This window comes from Podarcis liolepis, assembly GCF_965112155.1.
Source record: "Podarcis liolepis genome assembly, chromosome: 8".
NCBI lineage: Eukaryota > Metazoa > Chordata > Lepidosauria > Squamata > Lacertidae > Podarcis > Podarcis liolepis.
In genome coordinates, this window is record NC_139560.1 from 9320125 (window position 1) to 9340407 (window position 20283).

A 20283-nucleotide genomic window follows, 5' to 3' on the forward strand; every position below is an offset into this window, starting at 1 on the left:
AGTGGGGGAGGCAGAGGACATTTTCCACCGCCCCCTCCCTTGCTTTTGGAGTTGCTGGGCGGGCTCTGGAGGGATCTTTGCACCATGGCGCCAGATATGCTTAAGATGGCCCTGAACCTTTCATTGTTTGATGTGGATGTGGCCAGAATATGACAACATATTCCACTGGACAGCAGCAACCCTCCATTTTGTCTTGCAAGGACCTGATGAATAGTTAGCGAGTAGGAGGAATCCATTTAAAATGGATTTTCACATATAATTTGGCAGTTCTAACTTGATCAAACTTTGCCATCATCGGACAGCCCCTTACCTTAAGTGTCTGCTTATGTCTGAACCACTCTCTTCCTTCCTTTATTTTTATCTTTCAAAGAGTTCAACTTACTATACTGAGTCCAAACTGCTAGACAGAAGTGAACCATCTTGAACAGGAGAAGGGAACCTTTTGGCATTCCAGATGTTGCTGAACTTACAACTCCCATCAGCTCCTTGCAAGGGTGGCCAGTGACTAGGGATGGTAGTAGTTCAGAAACATCTGGAGAGCCAAAAGCTCCCTTATCTGGAACATGGCAATACTTTGTATTCTGCTGTTAAGTTTTTGTGTTGTCATTGTTTTCTCTATCTTAAGCTGTTAAATTAAGTGGGCGTGTTTCTATTGTTTTATGCAAACTTGCTTAGCTTAAGCTGTTAAATTAGGTTAGCTTCTTTGCATTGTAGAGAGCCAGTGTGGTGTAGTGGTTAAGAGCGGTAGTCACGTAATCTGGGTAACCGGGTTCGCGTCTCCGCTCCTCCACATGCAGCTGCTGGGTGACCTTGGGCCAGTCACACTTCTGTGAAGTCTCTCAGCCCCACTCACCTCACAGAGTGTTTGTTGTGGGGGAGGAAGGGAAAGGAGATTGTTAGCCGCTTTGAGACTCCTGAAGGGGAGTGAAAGGCGGGATATCAAATCCAAACTCTTCTTCTTCTTCTTCTTCTTCTTCTTCTTCTTCTTCTTCAATGTTCTATGGGCAGATTTCTCTTTTGTAGTTACTTGTTTATATTATGATTATTTCTAGTAGTTTCTAACAGGTTTCTCTCACTGTTTATATTTTCTATATCGTGAGCCTCTTTGAGCTTAATTTTGTGGCATGCAAATAAAGAGATGGTGACATACAAAACTATACCCAAAGAACTTTCATATATTGTACATATAATGCATACATAAGCATCAAGCCCCATGCTGTTCTATATTTCTGCAGTATAATTTTCCATTCATATATACATATTTTTACATGGGTCATTTTATACATTTGTGTGCTGGTTGCTTTAGGAAACCTGGAGTGGCTATGCAAATGACAGTTTCATATTATTATACATATGATAATACATATGTGAGGATTGTTCGTATATTTAACTGAACGAGAGAGAACTTGCTTCTCAATTAGGAGCAAGAGGGCAATTTGAAGAAGAAGAAGAAGAAGAAAGTTGGGTGGATAAGCTTGACACTGAGGTTTTCAGAAAATTCCATTTCTAGTTATTTGTTTATTTAAGTATTTATAGCCCACCATTTAGGACAGGCTTCCTCAACCTCAGCCCTCCAGATGTTTTGAAACTACAATTACCATCATCCCTCACCACTGGTCCTGCTAGCTAGGGATCATGGGAGTTGTAGGCCAAAAACATCTGGAGGGCTGAGGTTGAGGAAGCCTAATTTAGGATAAAGCCCTCAAAGGCAGCTTACATAAAACAATCATGACATGCAATATTACTTTTCACTTTTTTAAAAAAAACAAGGCTGTCAAAATCAGCTAAAGGGATTTAATTAGCACAGGAGTATCACTATGAAGCCTTGAAGAGGACGCAAACAATCTCCTGGCCCCAAAATAATCTAGCCTATTATTAGTAGGCTGGACACATTTCAAACCTGACAGAGGACGTTCCTCTGTTTGAAGGGCTATCTGGTCCAAGGAGTGGGTTTAAGGACTGAGAGCCATAAGAAGGGAAAGGGCTTTGAAGTGGTCCATGAACACAATTAACAACTGGACATCAGCCTAAGCAAATAACAAGTCACCTGGTGGTAGTCTTCCCCACAATGGTCATGGAATCATAGAATTGTAGAGTTGGAAGGGACCCCAAGGGTCTAGTCCAACCCTCTGAAATGCAGGAATCTCAACTGAAGCATCCATGACAGATGGCCACCCAACCTCTGCTTAAAAATCTCCAAGGAAGGAGAGTCCACCACCTCCCATAGGTGAGATTTGTTGTATTGGACTTATAGCAATTATTTCTCACTTCCCATCTTTATGTGTGAATTAGCATAAGCAATTGCTATGCAAATCTGTGTGAGGTGGGCTAACCTAGCCCAAAGTGGGTGGGCTGGGACCACCCACTTTCCCCTCTCTCTTCCTGCCACCCTCTTCTTCCCTCAACTTGCTACCCACATGAAATTACAGGGTGGGGCCTGAAACGATGCTGAGAGAGACACAGTGGTGCCCATTTGATCTGATAGAGCAGAACGCAGAAAGACCCAGCAGTAAGGAGAGCCAGAGTCAATGTCAGGTGCAACCACCACCCATAGCTGCCAACTTTTTCCTTTTTTTGCAAGGAATCCTATTTGGAATAAGGGAATTTCCCTTAAAAAAAGGAAAACGTTGACAGCTATGCTACTACCCCGCTGACTGGTTGCAAGTCAAGAGGCAGACAAGTAGGGCAATGCCTCATTTGCCCTGACCATAGCTGTCAACTGTCCCTTATTTGGCGGGAAAGTCCCTTATCCCAGCGCCGTGTCCTGCTGCTGTCCCTTATGGATGATGTCCCTTAAATTTCCCAGGTTTCAAAGGAAGCAGCTCCTCTCCCTCCCTCCCTCCCTGCCGGCCAGGGAGGAGGGAGGCTCCAACTGTGTTGCTTGGCTGCGTTGCTCACCCAATAAGGAGTCTAAGTACGACTCGGGGGTGGAGCTTGCATGCCTTGTGCCGATCAAATCGGCCACGTTGCCTGGGGACTCGCCTTTGCTCAGCGCTTCCCAGCGAAGAGGTAATGGTGGTTTCCCTTGCTGCATCCCCTTGCCGGGTTGCTGTGCTGTGGGAACCACTGCTTGAGGCTTCGTTTGGCTGCTGGCTGGGTTTTCTGCCTTTGGCTCGGAGGGGCTCAGAAGTTGAACATACCTGTGCTCAGAAAATCCCTTATTTTGGCTGCTGATCCCTTCATTTCGAAGCTGCTGGTCCCTTATTTTCAAATCTGTAAGTTGACAGCTATGGCCCTGACAGACCAGCCTCCGCAGGGGATGGATGTGGTCATATGGCCACAGAGTGGCCACAGAGACAGCAGCTCTTCAGGGTTAGATAAATGCACCTTGATATACCTGGGCTTGTCGGCTTGCTGCCTCCAACAGTGTGGGTAGAACATAGCCGTTGTGGCTATAGTCCCCATGATAAATGTATGATATTTTAATTACTTCTGTATCCTGTTCTCCATGCTGAGATGAATGCCCTGACAAAGCACAGCCTGCTCTCCTAAGGTCTTTCTCTCGTTCTCTAGTTCAAGCCATTAGGTAGTGCAGCTGGCCAGGACTGATTTGTAGTCGCAGAGGGAATGCCCTGCAGGAACAGACCAATGGCCCATCAAATGGCTTCTCCCCTCCCCTCCCCACACCCGCCTTCGTCCCAAAGAGGCCCCTGCCAAACATTGCAGAGAACGTTATAAAACCACCATAATGAATCTAATTGCTCAATACGGCCCCCGAGGGGATCATCTTTCCATGGCTTCCAGTGGGCTTCAAGCTATATACTCAAAATGAGAATTGATCGCTCTCATAATCATCTCCTAACTCTCATTAGCACCTGGTGCTACCTTTGTTCGTATTGTAGTTCAGTTCTGCCCTTATAAATGCTGCATGGGATTGGGCACAACAGCCGCCATTTTTTTAAAGGAAAAAAGGGAAAAAAAATAGATTTCTGCCACGCTTCCACCAAGATTTCTGCAACCCTTCCAAGACCTTGCCATGAAATGGCCATACAATTCAATTTACAGTGAAATTTTGGTCCAAGGAGCTACTTTGGGCATGCCCAAAGTCTTGTTTTCGAAGCAGTGGTTTAGTTTTTATTCTCTTCCTCTGAGCTGCACAGACACACCATGTTTTATGTTGTTGTTGTTTTCATTTTAGATAAAGCTTGAAGCAATGGAAGGAGCACAAAAGCATAAAACCGATGTAAAGCAACAGAATTGACATCAAAGCAATAAAACAGCACCAGGGAGGAAGAGAGTCAACCCAAAAGCTTGCTGGGGAAATGAAACAAACTCAAGCAACAGTTGACTGGTGCCACTAGGATGGTGGTGTTCATGCTTCTTCTAGTAGAACATTGCAATGTTTAAGGACCATGGTTATAAATGCCTCCTTTTTAGTGACAGCAATGCTTAAAAATAGGGGACGTGGGTGGCGCTGTGGGTTAGACCACAGAGCCTAGGACTTGCCGATCAGAAGGTCGGCGGTTCAAATCCCCGCGATGGGGTGAGCTCCCGTTGCTCGGTCCCTGCTCCTGCCAACCTAGCAGTTCGAAAGCACATCAAAGTGCAAGTAGATAAATAGGTACCGCTCCGGCGGGAAGGTAAACGGCGTTTCCGTGCGCTGCTTTGGTTCACCAGAAGCGGCATAGTCATGCTGGCCACATGACCCGGAAGCTGTACGCCAGCTCCCTTAGCCAATAAAGTGAGATGAGCGCCGCAACCCCAGAGTCGGTCACGACTTGACCTAATGGTCAGGGGTCCCTCTACCTTTACCTTTTATGCTTAAAAACAGCAAGAATGGGTGGTGCTCTTGGTCTGCATGACCTACCAGCACACTTCTCCTTTTCTTTCTGCGTCCCCCATTGACCATGTGACCCTGACTTCATTCTCATCCTCCATCCTCCCTTTTATGACCTATAAGCATCTGCTATTGACGGATGGACAAGTATGAGGAACCCTCCACCCCATATATAACAGGCATGGACTATTGCAGTTATTAATATTGTGCACACGGGGGCAATAGGATGAATGAAAACTGACTCTTCTTGAAATAAAAATTGTCCTGTCCAAAAATATGGTTCCAAAGCTTTACCAACAGAGCTTGTTCCAAAACCGACGCTCAAAACAATAATGTTGCATCCAAATAGTTGCATAACATCACGTGCTTGTTCAAGCACAAACAAAACATCTTAGAAATATGAAATTAATTTATCCAGAACTGAAATCAAAGTTCCGCCTCTCTCTCACACAGACTCCATTAGCCTGAAGCTGTGTTCTCCTAGAGAGAGATTAAGCATGTGTCCTTTCTTCTCCAGTGCTTGAGAGAATAATACCAACTCCCACAAAATAGAGATTTACAACTGAATACTTCTCATATGATCTAAGGTTAAACATCTCACGACAGAGTAGCAGAGATACATTCTAAGTTAATTACCAACCTGTTAGTTCCAGTTACAGATAGGTAGCCGTGTTGGTCTGCCATAGTCAAAATAAAAAAAAATCATTCCAGTAGCACCTTAAAGACCAACTAAGTTAGTTCTTGGTATGAGCTTTCGTGTGCATGCACACTTCTTCAGATACACTGAAACAGAAGTTGCCAGATCCTTCTATATAGTGAGAAGGTGGGGAGGGGTATTACTCAGAAGGGTGGTGGGAATGGGTGATTGGCAGATAGCTGAGATGAGCCTGTTGACGACTCTTAACGACTGCAATAGGTCTTACAGGAAAAGGCAAGGGGTGAGAAGGTGAAAAATGGCTTAGTCATGTATAATGAGATAAGAATCCAATGTCTTTGTTCAGACCAGGTCTCTCCATGGTTTTAAGTTTGGTAATGAGTTGCAATTCAGCAGCTTCTCTTTCCAGTCTATTTCTGAAATTCCTTTGTAGTAAAACAGCTACTTTGAGATCTTGTATAGAATGTCCTGGGAGATTGAAGTGTTCTCCTACTGGTTTCTCTGTTTTGTGATTCTTGATGTTGGATTTATGTCCGTTTATTCTTTGGCGTAAGGTTTGGCCTGTTTGTCCAATATAGAGAGCTGAAGGACACTGTTGGCATTTGATGGCATACACAATGTTAGACGATGAGCAATTAAATAGTCCCGAGATGGTATGTGTGATGTTGTTGGGGCCAGTAATGGTGTTGTCCGGGTGTTAGTCTCTCTGCAACTCCTTTGTTCAACTGCAGTGGAAGTTTACAATGTTATGCATTTAGCAGTACACAAACAGAGCTATCTTCCATTTTAATGTACAATTAAACAATTATACTTAACAGGGGCAGGTATAGAAGAAGAGGATTTATACTGATAGCTCTATCTTCCATGGATTCAAAGCAGCCCACGCATTACAGTGAACATGGGAACAAGGTGCGCGCTACACTTGTAGAGGTGTTTGTGTGTATACACATCGTTTGTACAGCTCAACCATTGTGCACACAGGTACACTAATTGAATGGTGCATGTGAATAACTATATGCAGCTAAATCATATGTAGACAATTCTGACTTTGTACAAGGCAGCTTCTTGTGAAAATTGGTGGCTCTATTCAAAGTGAATGCTTCATAGAATCATAGAATCATAGAGTTGGAAGAGACCACAAGGGCCATCGAGTCCAACCCCCTGCCAAGCAGGAAACACCATCAGAGCACTCCTGACATATGGTTGTCAAGCCTCTGCTTAAAGACCTCCAAAGAAGGAGACTCCAACACACTCCTTGGCAGCAAATTCCACTGTCAAACAGCTCTTACTGTCAGGAAGTTCTTCCTAATGTTTAGGTGGAATCTTCTTTCTTGTAGTTTGGATCCATTGCTCCGTGTCCGCTTCTCTGGAGCAGCAGAAAACAACCTTTCTCCCTCCTCTATGTGACATCCTTTTATATATTTGAACATGGCTATCATATCACCCCTTAACCTCCTCTTCATGCACTGTTAGTTAATGAAATACTGGACAATGTATGGCTCTTCCAATAAGTTTTTTTTAATACAGTGGTACCTTGGGTTAAAAGACCCTGATAATGGGAAAGATGGAGGGCACAAGGAGAAGGGGATAACAGACGACGAGATGGTTGGATAGTGTTATTGAAGCTACCAGCATGAGTTTGACCGAACTGCAGGAGGAAGTGGAAGACAGGAGTGCCTGGCGTGCTCTGGTCCATGGGGTCACAAAGAGTCGGACATGACTAAACAACAACAATAACACCTCGGGTTAAGAACTTAATTCGTTCTGGAGGTCCGTTCTTAACCTGAAAGTGTTCTTAATCTGAAGCACCACTTTAGCTAATGGGGCCTCCCGGTGCCGCTCCGCCGCTCGATTTCTGTTCTCAACCGGAAGCAAAGTTCTTTTTTTTTTTTTAATGATTTTTATTAGTTTTTTAAACACAAAGTATACACAAACAATACACAATACACAGACATACAAACATATAAACATGTATAATTTCATGACCGTTTTTTCATAACCTTATTTCTCGGACTTCCCCGTACCTTCCCCTCCCTGCATCCTTGTTTTATACCTCTTCAGCAACTCCTCAGTCTAATTATTCAAACCAATTTCTTTTAAATTTCCCTAAATTTGTTAATCTTCATGCATCCCAATTCCCATAATTGTGTCAGCAGGTTATCATTTTCCCTTCTTACCATGTTAATATTACATCTTTTATAAAAAATTTACTTCTTATCCTAAGTTGGACTCAAATTCCCTTCCATCGATTTCACAATTTTTATGAAATATAAACATATTGACTGAATCCAAAAAAGAAAAAAAGAAAAAAACATAAATTTCTGTTTTCCCCCTCCCATCCCCGGTTTCCGTCCCTTCCAAATATGTGTCCAAAATAACAGTCCTTAGCCTGGATTCCTCACGTCCGAGGCCTTCAAGTCTCTTTCCGATCCTCTCCGCCGGATTTGTTGGTAGTCCTTCATGTTGGTCTTTGGATCTCTAAGGAGTTCTGTCCCAATCGAGCCGGATTTTATTCCCTCAGAGACACTTAAGGACAACTGCTGCAAAAGCTCCACCAATCCTTCATATTCGAGGTCAGAATGGAGGTCCCAGTCATGTTTCTTCTTTCTTTTGAGTTCTTGAATTCCAAGTATTCCAGGGGCTTCCTCCTTCATCTTTTGCTTCTTTTGCAGATTTATAATCCATGTAATCCAAAGGTCTTTTTCTTTATAAACCACTTGTAAAGGCTTCTGGTTGGTACTTTCCATCATTGCTCTCTCCTTTACTTGTTTTGTCTCCTTCACTTCTTGCAATATCTCTTCCAATTCAGCTGCAGATTTTTTCTCATACAGTTCCTCATTGCATTCAGCAGAGCTACTTATTCCTGAAGTCAAGGTCACAAGTTGTTTATTCATTGCAAGACTCTGCTCTTGTAAAATTCCCACAAGATAGAATGCTCTTTCTATCTCTGCTAGTAAATTTCCATCCGCAGCCATTGTAATGTCTCAAAATTCCCCCTAGGGGGAATCTAGTTAGTTAGTAGTCTTTTCCCAACAATCTCTTACTTCGCTGCTTGTTTCTTTGTTTCCAACCACTTAAGTTCAATTGTATCGCATTTAATCCAGAGAGGTCTTAAATAGCAAGCTTTTTCCCTTTAAATTGCCCATTTGACAGCTTTTGACAGCTGTCAAACTCCTTTCCTTTTCAACAGGCTCAAAGACAGGGCGCTCCTGGGCCCGGGAGGGGGGGGGTTTACATGCAGCAAAAGAAAAACTTCTGATAGTCCACTCTTACACTCCAGCACAAAACTTCTTTTACCAAATCGTGGAAGTTTATGTTTTTTTTTAACTCACCCCAAAAGGGTAGGCTCTCCTACTTAGTTCTACTTTTCCGTTGCTTTAAATGTCATGCAGTCTGGGGAGGCAGACTTCCTTGATTTATGCCTTTCCCGTTTTCAGCCAAATTTCCAAATTCAATTTAGATGTCCCATTTAAATTTCTCAATCTTACTCACGAGTATTATGGTCGAATTTCAAATTCAGGAAGGAATCGGCGCTCTCCGTTTATGGCTATGCGGCTTCACTCCGCGGGCTGGGTTGCGACTCTCAGCACCGCGCTCACTCCCGATGCCGCTCCGGAGCCTTTAAAAAGGCTCTTTCGCGATACCGGGGGGCGCAGAGGTGCCCACCGAGTCTCCTTGCTCACAGGCTTCTGCGCCTGTGATTTTAGGGGTCCCCCGCTCGCCGTAGCGGGTCAGACCCGAACCCGCGGAGCAGTCCTGCCTCGGAGCTCGAGGCAAGGACCGCCATTAAGCGCTGGCGCCGACCGGAAGTCCGGAAGCAAAGTTCTTAACCCAAGGTACTATTTCTGGGTTAGCGGAGTCTATAACCTGAAGCATCTGTAACCCGAGGTACCACTGTAGTAAAAGTTCTGCCTTCCTGTGCCATATGTCCCTTACCTTTTTTAAAACAAAAAACAAAAACAAACTGGTGCCACTTCCTGTGTTCCCCTTGTTAAATGTCCCCACCCTCAGTATTTTGCTTTTCAGGGGGTGGGTCAGTCTGTATCTATGAGGCTAGAATATATATAAGAGGAAGTTTGCCAAACCAGTTCCTTTGTCAGGGTAATAGCTTTGGCTGGCTAGTTAAGTACCACAATTTAACATGTCCAAAGAAGTTGCTCAGTGCCATAGAACAGATGGGTGGGCCTTTCCCCCTGGCCTCACCTGGTTGGCATGTAGGAGAATAACCAAAGTTGTGTGTTAGAGAGAGAGCTGGAAATTGAAGAGAAAAGCATGTTTGCTCTGTGCTAGACTTTGGGGCTCCCCGGGAAACCTAATGGGGAAGCAAGATATATGGAGTTTTTAGTGTTAGGGTCCCCTGCTCAGGTTGCATATATATATGTAAATAAAACCATATATTCTAAAGATAATGCAGTCTACGTTGATCTTCATTCCAGCTTCTCACCACTCAGAGATTGGGGTGGCATGTAAGAATATCCAGTAAGCGCCCCCTCTTGCTTCAGGTTTAGCTCTTGGGAATGTGACCACACACCCCACGTCCCTCTCTGCCCTGCACGCTCTATCTTTCTCGTTCTTCACATGACAGTCACAGAGGCTGTTGTCATTATTGTTCATCTGTCAGAAGATGTATAGCCTGGGCATATTATCAAACAAAGTCACGCTAACGGCATAACACAGCAATACATTATCAGAGGAACGCTGCTTTTCATGATGTATTGCTGCAATACATCAGAGGGGTGCCAAACGGAAGAAAGACTCTCCTCGTAGACATGCACATAAATGTAAACTAAATGGGGACGGAGCTTCGGAGAGAGCAAATGGGACTTCTGCATGGGGCATTGCTTCGTTTTATGGGCTACTGCACCATAACAAGAACAACTTCAAAGAAGTTTCTCGTGGTCTAGTGTTCGAGGGGGTTTAAGTTTGTTAGAGGATGATTGCCCTAGAGGCAGGTACTATGATCTGTGGTGCAAGGCACAAACTGGAGGGGTGCATCAGCTTAGCGTGGCAAGTCATGGTGTTGCATTTGGTGCCACAATGGTTATGCTGAAGTAGGGGTGGGTGAATCTATCTTTTTCTCTCTCATTTTCTCCTTTTCCCCCCACTTTAAGTTCCATTCACCACTTTTCCACATCAGCTTAGATAGATAGTTTATTACGGCCATAGGCCCACATTCAATACATCATACAGCAGAACAGGTGTAACAAGTTAAAATTAATAAATTAAATTACATTTAAGTTAAGTACATCTCAATCCATAAGTTTCTAAATTCCATTAAAATAAGAACAATATAGTGCTTAAAGTATCAAATTATCAATATAAATCAATATTATTTAGGCAAAATCAATAATCATAGAGTAATCCATTTTTCTTTTTATAGGCTAATACTGTTATCAGAAATCTGGCAACAGAAAGGGACCTACTCAAATCAGAATGTTGCAATAAATGTATTAGCTGTGTTTCCAAGGAGTCACCTGAGATTTCCAATAATAAAGAGGACAAAAATCTGCTCCGAGAAACTGAATGTAGTGGACAGCAGAATAGTATATGTTGTAAAGATTCTATAGATCTATTATCACATACACACACCGCTGAGATCCACATCAGCTTGCTATTTATTTATTTTTTCAATCTTCATGAAAATTGATCAGGATTTTACTGTTATTCCAACCCCCTATGTGCACATGTTTGTATGCAATCTTCCTAATATGTGTATTTTTTTGGCACAGCAATTCTCCCTAATATAACACAGCTGCCTGTGTTGTTTTCACTCATGCATCCATTTTCATGTACACATTTGCTCTAGTGTATGCATCTTTGTACATTTTACTTGGCTGGAGAACTAAATTGAAAAAAGTGCAAATTTATGGGGATAGTCGCTGCTTTCTGGTTCGCATATTGTTTTGGAAATCACACATTAGATAGGTTTGCCTTTGAATGCAAGCTGAATCGAATTTTCCCCCTGACCCTAAGCAAAAGGGGTGCATGCCCACCCTACAAAGTGCTTAGGAGGTTAGAGTGAGAATAGAGGGATAATGAGGTAAGCAGGAAACTAAAATATATCTATTAGTTAGGATAGTCGTTATGGAAGCTGGGTTGCAAGAGGTGCACATGTGTTGCTTGTTTGGGTGTCCTTTAATTAAATGAACATTCATGCTTCAGTCTATCATGCAAAGGGTAGATGGGTAATAATGCAGAAGGGGAGTCTGACTGCTCTCTACTTAAGTAGGTGATGGCAGCTGATACTTTAAAGCGGAAGGTTGCTAATGTGGTGGGTATCAAAAATCCACAATATACTTTCACTCTTCCTGCTCAGTTCCTGCTTGCGTTGGCAAAGCCTAGCCTACATTGAACTCATGTCCACATTTCATTCCAATCAAAGAAGTGCAAAGAGCTTCTCTCTGTGGCAGAGCATTGTGGTGGCTGAAATAGATGCCCTTTTCTCCATTCCTGCACCGTTCTGAGGCCCTCTCTCTTTCTCCTGTTCTTTTAGATATGGCAGCTGTTATGGGATGTTGCCATGATAGCCGTTTTGCATTACCATCCATGGCAGCCGTTTCCCAACCTTACCCACGGCACTCTCTCAACTTCACAAATGTCCCCATCAACCCAAAGAGATTGATGACCTCTTCCTTAAGAAGAGGCAGGACACAATAGACCACAGCCCCAATAAACCACAAGATGGCAACTAGGAACAAGAGGTTGATTAGCTTCCGCTGTACAATGGAACCCATAGGACTGAATAGTCATTCTGGCCAATGGATGACCCAGAATTGCCTGGAGATTTCTGTTTTTGTTTTTAGGAATAACACAGAAAGGTGCATTGATCTATCTGGGCTCAGCATTTTCCATGCTGACCAGCAGTAGCTGTCCAGGGCTTCAGTCAGGAGCTTTTCCGATGCCAATGAATCAAACCTGGAAATTCTCTATGCAAAGCAGATGCTCTAGTCCTGAGCTATGGCCTTAGGGTCTACTCAGCATTGCCTGGAGATGCAAAGAACTGGACCTGGACCCTTCTACATGAAAGACAAGTCCTTTACCACTGAGCGATGGTCCTTCCCCTTTAAAACACAATACCTGGACAGCAGGTGAGCAACAGCCAAGCTAGAGGAAGAACTCAGCCATCATGGCCAATAGACTTATGGTCCATGCATTTCTCTGATGCTCTTTCAATGCCATCCATGTTAGTGGAACATCTCTCCATCTTGTGTGATCGAATTCCACAGTGCCATTATGCTTACGTTCATTTCTATGTGACTTCGTTTACATCCTAAGGATTCCTTCCCTTCTGGACAAGGATGCTAATTGACATGGAGAGCCTAAGCAATGGCAAGCTGGTCCCGGAATGCAAAGGAGGCCATTATGCAAATGTGAAATAGGTAACATACTGTTCTATTAAACTTCCAGATGTCAGTCCCAGCGGAGGAAGCCATCGACAATTCATGATTCTGTAAAAACATTTTTTCTTGCGGATCCATTTAAGATGAAATATGAGGCTGCCCTTTGTGACAGGTAATGCGGTATTACATTAAGGATAAATAAATCACCAGAACAGATGTAGTCGTCGCTTGCATTACCGGGGCCATTAATGGCATTTTCAGGGGAGAAACTCTATAACAAATTTCAAGGCTGACTAATGCTCCTGGCTGCTTTGCTATGGCATTTTTTAATGTCCTTTGTTGTCAGAGGCTTGAGTGCAACAGCTGGTAAGGAGCCAGCTGTTGCCCTACACACGAACCACTATCTATTTGTTCTGCTCAGGTGTGGATATAGCTGGGCAGTTAGTGGACTCACGGAGATGCACTGGAAGAAGACCCCATCTGAACTATATATTTAAAGCAATATCACAATACTTTAAACAGTCATGGCTTCCCCCAAAGAATCCTGGGAGCTGTAGTTGTAGCTGGAGCCTGCGTAGTGTAGTGGTTAAGAGCGGTAGATTCGTAATCTGGGGAACCGGGTTCGCGTCTCTGCTCCTCCACATGCAGCTGCTGGGTGACCTTGGGCTAGTCACACTTCTCTGAAGTCTCTCAGCCCCACTCACCTCACAGAGTGTTTGTTGTGGGGGAGGAAGGGAAAGGAGAATGTTAGCCGCTTTGAGACTCCTTCGGGTAGTGATAAAGCGGGATATCAAATCCAAACTCCTCCTCCTCCTCCTCCTCCTCCTCCTCCTCCTCTTCCTCCTCCTCCTCTTCTTCTTCTAGTTTGTTAAGGACACTGAGAGTTGTTAGGAGACTCCTATTCTCCTTGCAGAACTACAATTGGTTGGATCAATCCATCAATCTCTGATGGATCCTTTAGAAGGATTGGGTCCTGCATCACTTTGGCTGCTTGTGTGTGCCAGTATCCATACTCAGAAGAATTACATCTCAACGCAGCTCCTTCCTTGGAAGCGTCTTCGGGGTTGTACGCAATAAACACTCATGGACGCCATAAAGATTCAGTCAAGTGTAGAGGTTTACCTGACAGGCATAAAAGCATATTGGTAGCAAATACATACAGACATTCGCCACTGCTGTGGTCAAGGCATGCTTAGAGTCCAACAAGAGTCCAAGACGCTCTGTCTGCTTCACTCACCACAAGACGCAAGCAAGAGACTCACAAGTTACGCAGAAACATTGTTATCAGTACTTCCTGTCACACTGTGCATGTCCAAAGAACAGTTCCCACAGAAAATGTCCTTGCATAGACAAAACAATTTCAGCCTTCTGCTGCTTCTTGGAACTTCTTCTATGTTCTTCTCTGTTCCTGGAACAAATGATTCTCACACAGAGAGAAAACATCCAACACAATTCTCAGAGAGGGAGCTGATGGTTAAACCACTGTGAGAATTTTGACTCTGTGAGGGCAATAGGGGTCTCCTTAACGAACAATTATCCCAGGATTATCTGGGGGCAGCCATGACTAGTTGAAATGGTACGATATGGCTTTAGATGTATAGTGTAGATGGATCCCTAAAGAACAAGAAAAACTAAACCCAAGTTGAATCTTCTAATGTGGACGATCTAGAGGTGGGATAGGAAAACTCCAGCTCTTGTTAATTGACATCAGCTCCAGCCAGCATGGCCAATGGTTAGGGATGATGGGAATTGTAGTCCAGCAGCACCTGGAGGGTCACAGCTTCATTATCCATGACACATGGAGATGGAGTTGTGTCATCCATAATCTCTCACCTGTAGCTCCTAGAAGCTGTCAGTGTGCGACAGTGGCCACATCCCATGAACAGCTTCAATGGATGGCTAAACCAGGTGAAGGTAACTGATGGGTAAGTTAGGGATTTCCCCTGCATGCAAGGAAGGCTCTAGCGGACTGAGTGGATGAGACCAAGAGTGGGTCCAACAGTCAAGAAGGCGGTTTCTCATATGAAGTAGAGGGAAGTGCGGAGCAGATGGGGCTTGTCTAACTGGGAAGGAATCCCTTTTGGGAGAAGAAAAACTGACCCTAAACCTCCACTGCCTTGTGAGATATCTTCAGGAGAAGAAAAGGCTAAGGTGTAAGCCCTCTACAGAGTAGAGTCAGTTGGACGGTACCTTGTATGCCTCCTTCCAGCAACTCCTGCAGCCAAGCAGGTGCCAAATGTATTGCTCTGATTTCCTTTGGGCCACATCAACAAGGTCAAGAGATGGGTCTTCTTGTCTGGCAAGCCTAGACCACACACAATGCCCAGGCTTGGGCCCGAAGGTGATCATTTTGGTGCAGCTAATGCAGCAGTTTCAACATCATCCCCCAGAGGCACACACCATTGTCTCTCGAGACAGATAGATGCCAACAACAAAAATGTTGTCCATGGTGATAGCTCACCTCCCAATGGATTCTGGTGCTCAAGGTACCAAACTGAATATGCTGTTTAGGACTAACATCATGAGCTGAAGCCAAGCCTTGCTTAGTCAGTTTCTGAGAACTGAGTGTGTTTAATCCAGGACACCAAGAATGTAGGAAGTTGCCTTATACAGAGTCCATCTAGTTCAGCAGTATCTACACTTAATGGCTGCATATCTCAAGAGCTTCGGATGGGAGATATTCCCAGCCATACAGGAATTTGAACAAGCACCCTGTCATGATGATCTGTCATTGAACTACAACCCTTCCTTCAGGCTCCAGAGCCCTCTTGAGGCACAGAAGGCAATAGAGATGTGCAGCATTGGACCATAGCATAGAGAAAGGGAACAGGGATATGATTAGCAGGCAGTGTGATGCCTTTGATCATCAACTTGGAACAAATACAAAGGGCTTAGCCTTTGTGTCTTTGCCAAGTCAATCCAGCAGTACTTTCTGCCTCGTGCAATTCCAGATCTTGCCAATCACAACTGACCTCCTGGGCAGGGGCGTGCGGGCTAGAGGTCAGGTTTTGTACGCAGCCACCCCTGAACCTGGCCACTGCCACAGGAATCTCAAACGAGGAATTTTGGCAGGTGTCTGCTGAAATTCCCTCTTTGCAGCACAACTCTTAAAGGTATGGGAGCACTGTTTTGCTTTGCATGGGTTGTCTATCTCCGTATTGTCTACACTGGCTGGCAGTGACACTGCAGAGTTTCAGACAGGGGCCTGTCCCTGCCCTACCTGGAGGTCCTGGAGACAGAGAACATGAAGCCACATGACGTTTTGGGTGTTTTAGTTTCAAGAAAAGGCAATTAAGAGGAGACTTGAGAGAGGTATATAAAATTACAGGTGATATGAAGAAAGAGGATAGAGGGGTTTTCCCCCTCCTTCCCTCACAATACCATAACTCAAGTCCAAACCCTCCAACATTTCCCTGATGAAAATAGAGATGTCCTTTTCTATTTCTGTTTCTGTTTCTACAGTGGTACCTCGGGTTAAGTACTTAATTCGTTCTGGAGGTCCATTCTTAACCTGAAACTGTTCTTAACCTGAAGCACCACTTTAGCTAATGGGGCCTCCCGCTGCTGCCGTGCCACCGGAGTAGGTGGTTTTTTTAGAAAAATGCAGCTTAAAAATTGGTGTCGTCTTATACATGGATAGTGCTGAGGTTTGACGGATGATTGGTGGCTGCCGCGAGCCAGAGATTGTCAGCTGTGTTTTGGAAGGTGATTGGTTGTTGCAGCAATTGGGTGTGCGATTGGCGTTTGCTGTTGGTGAGCGATCAGATGATTGGTTGCTTCGTTGATGTGTGTGCGATCATCTGTGTTGGTCCCACGGGTGAGAGAACAGGTCTGGGCAATCTCTCCCCAAAAAAGCTGAACAACTCTTGGCAATTTCACCCCCATTTTCTCAATTTGGAGTCCCAAAAATGAGGGGGCGTCTTATTCATGGGGGCGTGTTATACACGGAAAAGTACAGTGTGTGTGTAATCAATTTCAACTTTGGAAAAGACCTCTCACCAAATGCAGCTAGGTACACTGAGAATAATGCAAAGTACTACATATAAATTGGAGTAAATATCTTGAATATTGCACTTGCAAAAAACTACCAAGGTATCCAGTGTGTGTGTGTGTGTGTGTGTGTGTGTGTGTGTGTTGATTATATAACCTAAAAAAGCCCACTTGATCTCAGTCAGCCACTCTGTTGAATCAGCATCTCCCCTCCAGGTACACATATCCATCTTTCCTGCCCTTTGCAGTCCTTAAACTGCACCATTTGCTTAAATCTCTCATCCTGGTGATTGTTTCATCCATCATCAAATTAAAGAATTCTATGCGGACATTTGTATTTGGGCTCAAGAATGGGGTCAACTCATGTTTCCTCTTATAGGTTAATTTAACGCAACCTCGACGTTTGCAACTGTGCAGTAGATAAGTCCTGCCACATGTCTCATTCCCTAAAAGCCACTGCTCCACACACTAATCAAAAGAGGTAAAAGGCTGAAATTCTATGCATGTTTACTGAGACATAAGTCCTGCTGTATTTAGTAGGATTCATTCTCACAGAGGTTTGTACAGGATTACAGGCTGTAGTCTGCGTTTGTATAGGGGTGAAGGGAGCTCAGGCCTTCCCCTGGCCTTAAGAAGATTTTTTGCTCAAAAACCGAGTTACCTTCCATGGCCTCTTCATCCTCCTCCTCCAGCTTCTAGTCAGAGCCAGTGGAAAAGGCTGAAGGACAATATTTGTGAAACCTGTGGAACTGTGAATCTCCTTTCTCCTCTTACTAAAACAAAATGGCTCTTGCCTATCTGGTGTCCTGAATGAACTGGGTGACTGAGCATGTGCAGAGGACAAAACAAGACATAAAGGACCACTTCTGGCAAAGGAACAGGTGCAGGAAGTATTGATACGGCATACCCTCCAACATTTCTCTGATGGAAACAGAGACGTCCTCAGGAAAAGCAGGACATTCCGGGATCAAATCAGAAACCGGGATGACTTCTCTAAATCAGGGACATCCCTGGAAAACAGAGACACTTGGAGGGTCTGATATGGATCTGGCTAAAGCAGGAGATGGAAGACCTTCTGCTTGCGTCTTTGTAGAGAGAAACTTGGTTGTCTGCAATGCATTTAGACATGGCATACCACAAATGACTATAAAGGAGGCAGGATTTTGCTTAAGATTTTGGGGGGCCCTAAAGTGTGTGGACCCTGGCAGTTGCCCAGTGTGCCTTGTCTGCTCCCAACATTCCCTACCAAATTTCTCAGATGGAAAAAGAGACACTATCCCATATCTGATCTCGCCGCACTCATGTGTGTCATAAACAAATATACATCTGTCACCTTGAGCCAATTACAACCTCTCGGCCTAACCTAACTCACTGGATTGTTGAAAAGAAAAAAGGTGTGAGGGAAGGGATCATGTACCACACCTTCAATGGATAAATGGAATGAAATAAATTTTTAGCTGTAAGCTGCGTTGAGTCCCTGTCAGAGGGGGGGGGAGTGGGGTATATTATTATTATTATTATTATTATTATTATTATTATTATTATTATTATTATTTTTATTTTTATTATTTTTATTATTATTATTAACTGTGAGAATGATCAGGAACATTCCAGAGCGTAAATCCTATTGAACTCAATGGGGCTTACTTCTGAGTAGACCTGTAGAGGCTCAATTTACAACAAAGCAATAAACACTCCTTGTGTTTCCTAAAAATAATCGCTGGCTGCTGAAGTATGGCATTTAAAGAATTTTAAGTGGATTGGTTACATTTTCCTTCAAAATTATACGAAGGGGTTCGTATGCCAACTTCATCATTTCTTTCATCTGGTGCAGGCGTTTTATTTTCAGCATAAACAGGATTCTGCTTTTCCACGTACACAAACACACAACTTTTAATTCTTCTCCAAGACATGGAGGGAAGAGAAAAGGAAAACCAGAACATTCTGGGATCAAATCAGAAAACCGGGAAAGCTTCTGTAATTCTGGGACTGTCCCTGGAAAACTGGGACACTTGCAGGCCTTGTCCCAAGTCACTACTGTGAGCAGGAAAAGGAACAGAGACAGTCATTCTGACTAGTGAAATCAGAGAACCGAAATCTGTTTTTACTGCTGTTTTCAAAGATGCACATCCATTATTTTTGTCTCCTTAAGATTTAAGCAAAAGAAAGAAAGAAAGGACAGGTATTTCTGACAGCAGCTATCCGTTCATCCTCGTTTGCCTGGAAGGAGATCACTTTCTTCCTCGGCTAAGGAGAACGAAACGCACAAACCCCATTTCATAACACCGTACACTTCTCTGGAGATTAAAGAAATCACTATCTTTCATAATTCACATCTATATAGGGGTGAAAAATAATCTGTTATTATCTGGAGCAAAGAAAGAGTAATTTATAGCCAGCCGTGAATACTTAATCATCCAACCGAATGATGCTGCCCATATTAATACAGGCAAAATAAATCCATCTCCAAACCAACGGCAAGAACTTACCATAAAATGAAGATAAATCAGGAATGTTTGTGACTCAGAAATCTTTCCAGTTTGTAGACATAGTTAACAGTTAATTGGTCTCTCTCCCCTCAACCCCATGCCAAATAAACAACCCAGAAATGACTTTGTAAAGGGGATTTAGCCAGAGTTGTCCAAAGCAAATAAAACCAATGCGGGGGGGGGGGGACAGAGGAAATTTGCAATGGATTTGGGGCATAATCTTTGTGGATTTAGGGGGCGAGACATCTGAGTGAGGATGCTGGAATCCACCAAAGGCCTGGGAATCCTTCTTGCCTGATGGGTCTCACTAAATTCATGCCAAGGTTTGGTGAATCCAACTCCCATCCATACAAGCCAATGATGTCTCTGACCCATATTGGCCACCTGACTGTAGGTGAGGCATCTGATGAAGATCTGCATTTTAAAATGAGCTTAAAAAATATATTTGTAAATGTTTGTATCTCTCATGCCAGGCAGCTGGGTGCTTTGGCAGATGTTTATCTTCCTGTTTAAGGGCCCCTGTTTAAGCAAGTGCCTCAGGGTTGTAAAAGGAAATTACAGGCTAGGAGCAAAAGGTCACACTGACCATACAAATTACAGAATACAATCAAGCTGCAAAAACACAATTAAGAATTATTGTGCCTCCCATTAAGACTCAAGCCACATCTTCATAAGGTTAAAAAGGGCAAAAGCTAATAGAAGCAGCTGGCTGGGAAAACCGAAGAGGCTGCTCTCTGAAGCTTCAGAGAACTTAGTAAAAGATAAATTCTCTAAGTTCTCTAAGTTCCTTTTCTTCTAAAAATCTATATATGTTATGTATGAAATATATTGGCTTAAATGTAATTATGCAAAGGATTTAGAAAGTAAGAAATGTTAGATTCTTATGTTAGATTCTTATTTCATAGATGGTGTGTGAGAAGGTGAACCCAAGATCTCTGTTTAAGATAAAATTAGAACCATGCACCATCTGCTTTAGCCATCTGTTCTGCAGTGAATAGGGCAGCAGGGGCCAAAGGTTATCTGGTAATTAAG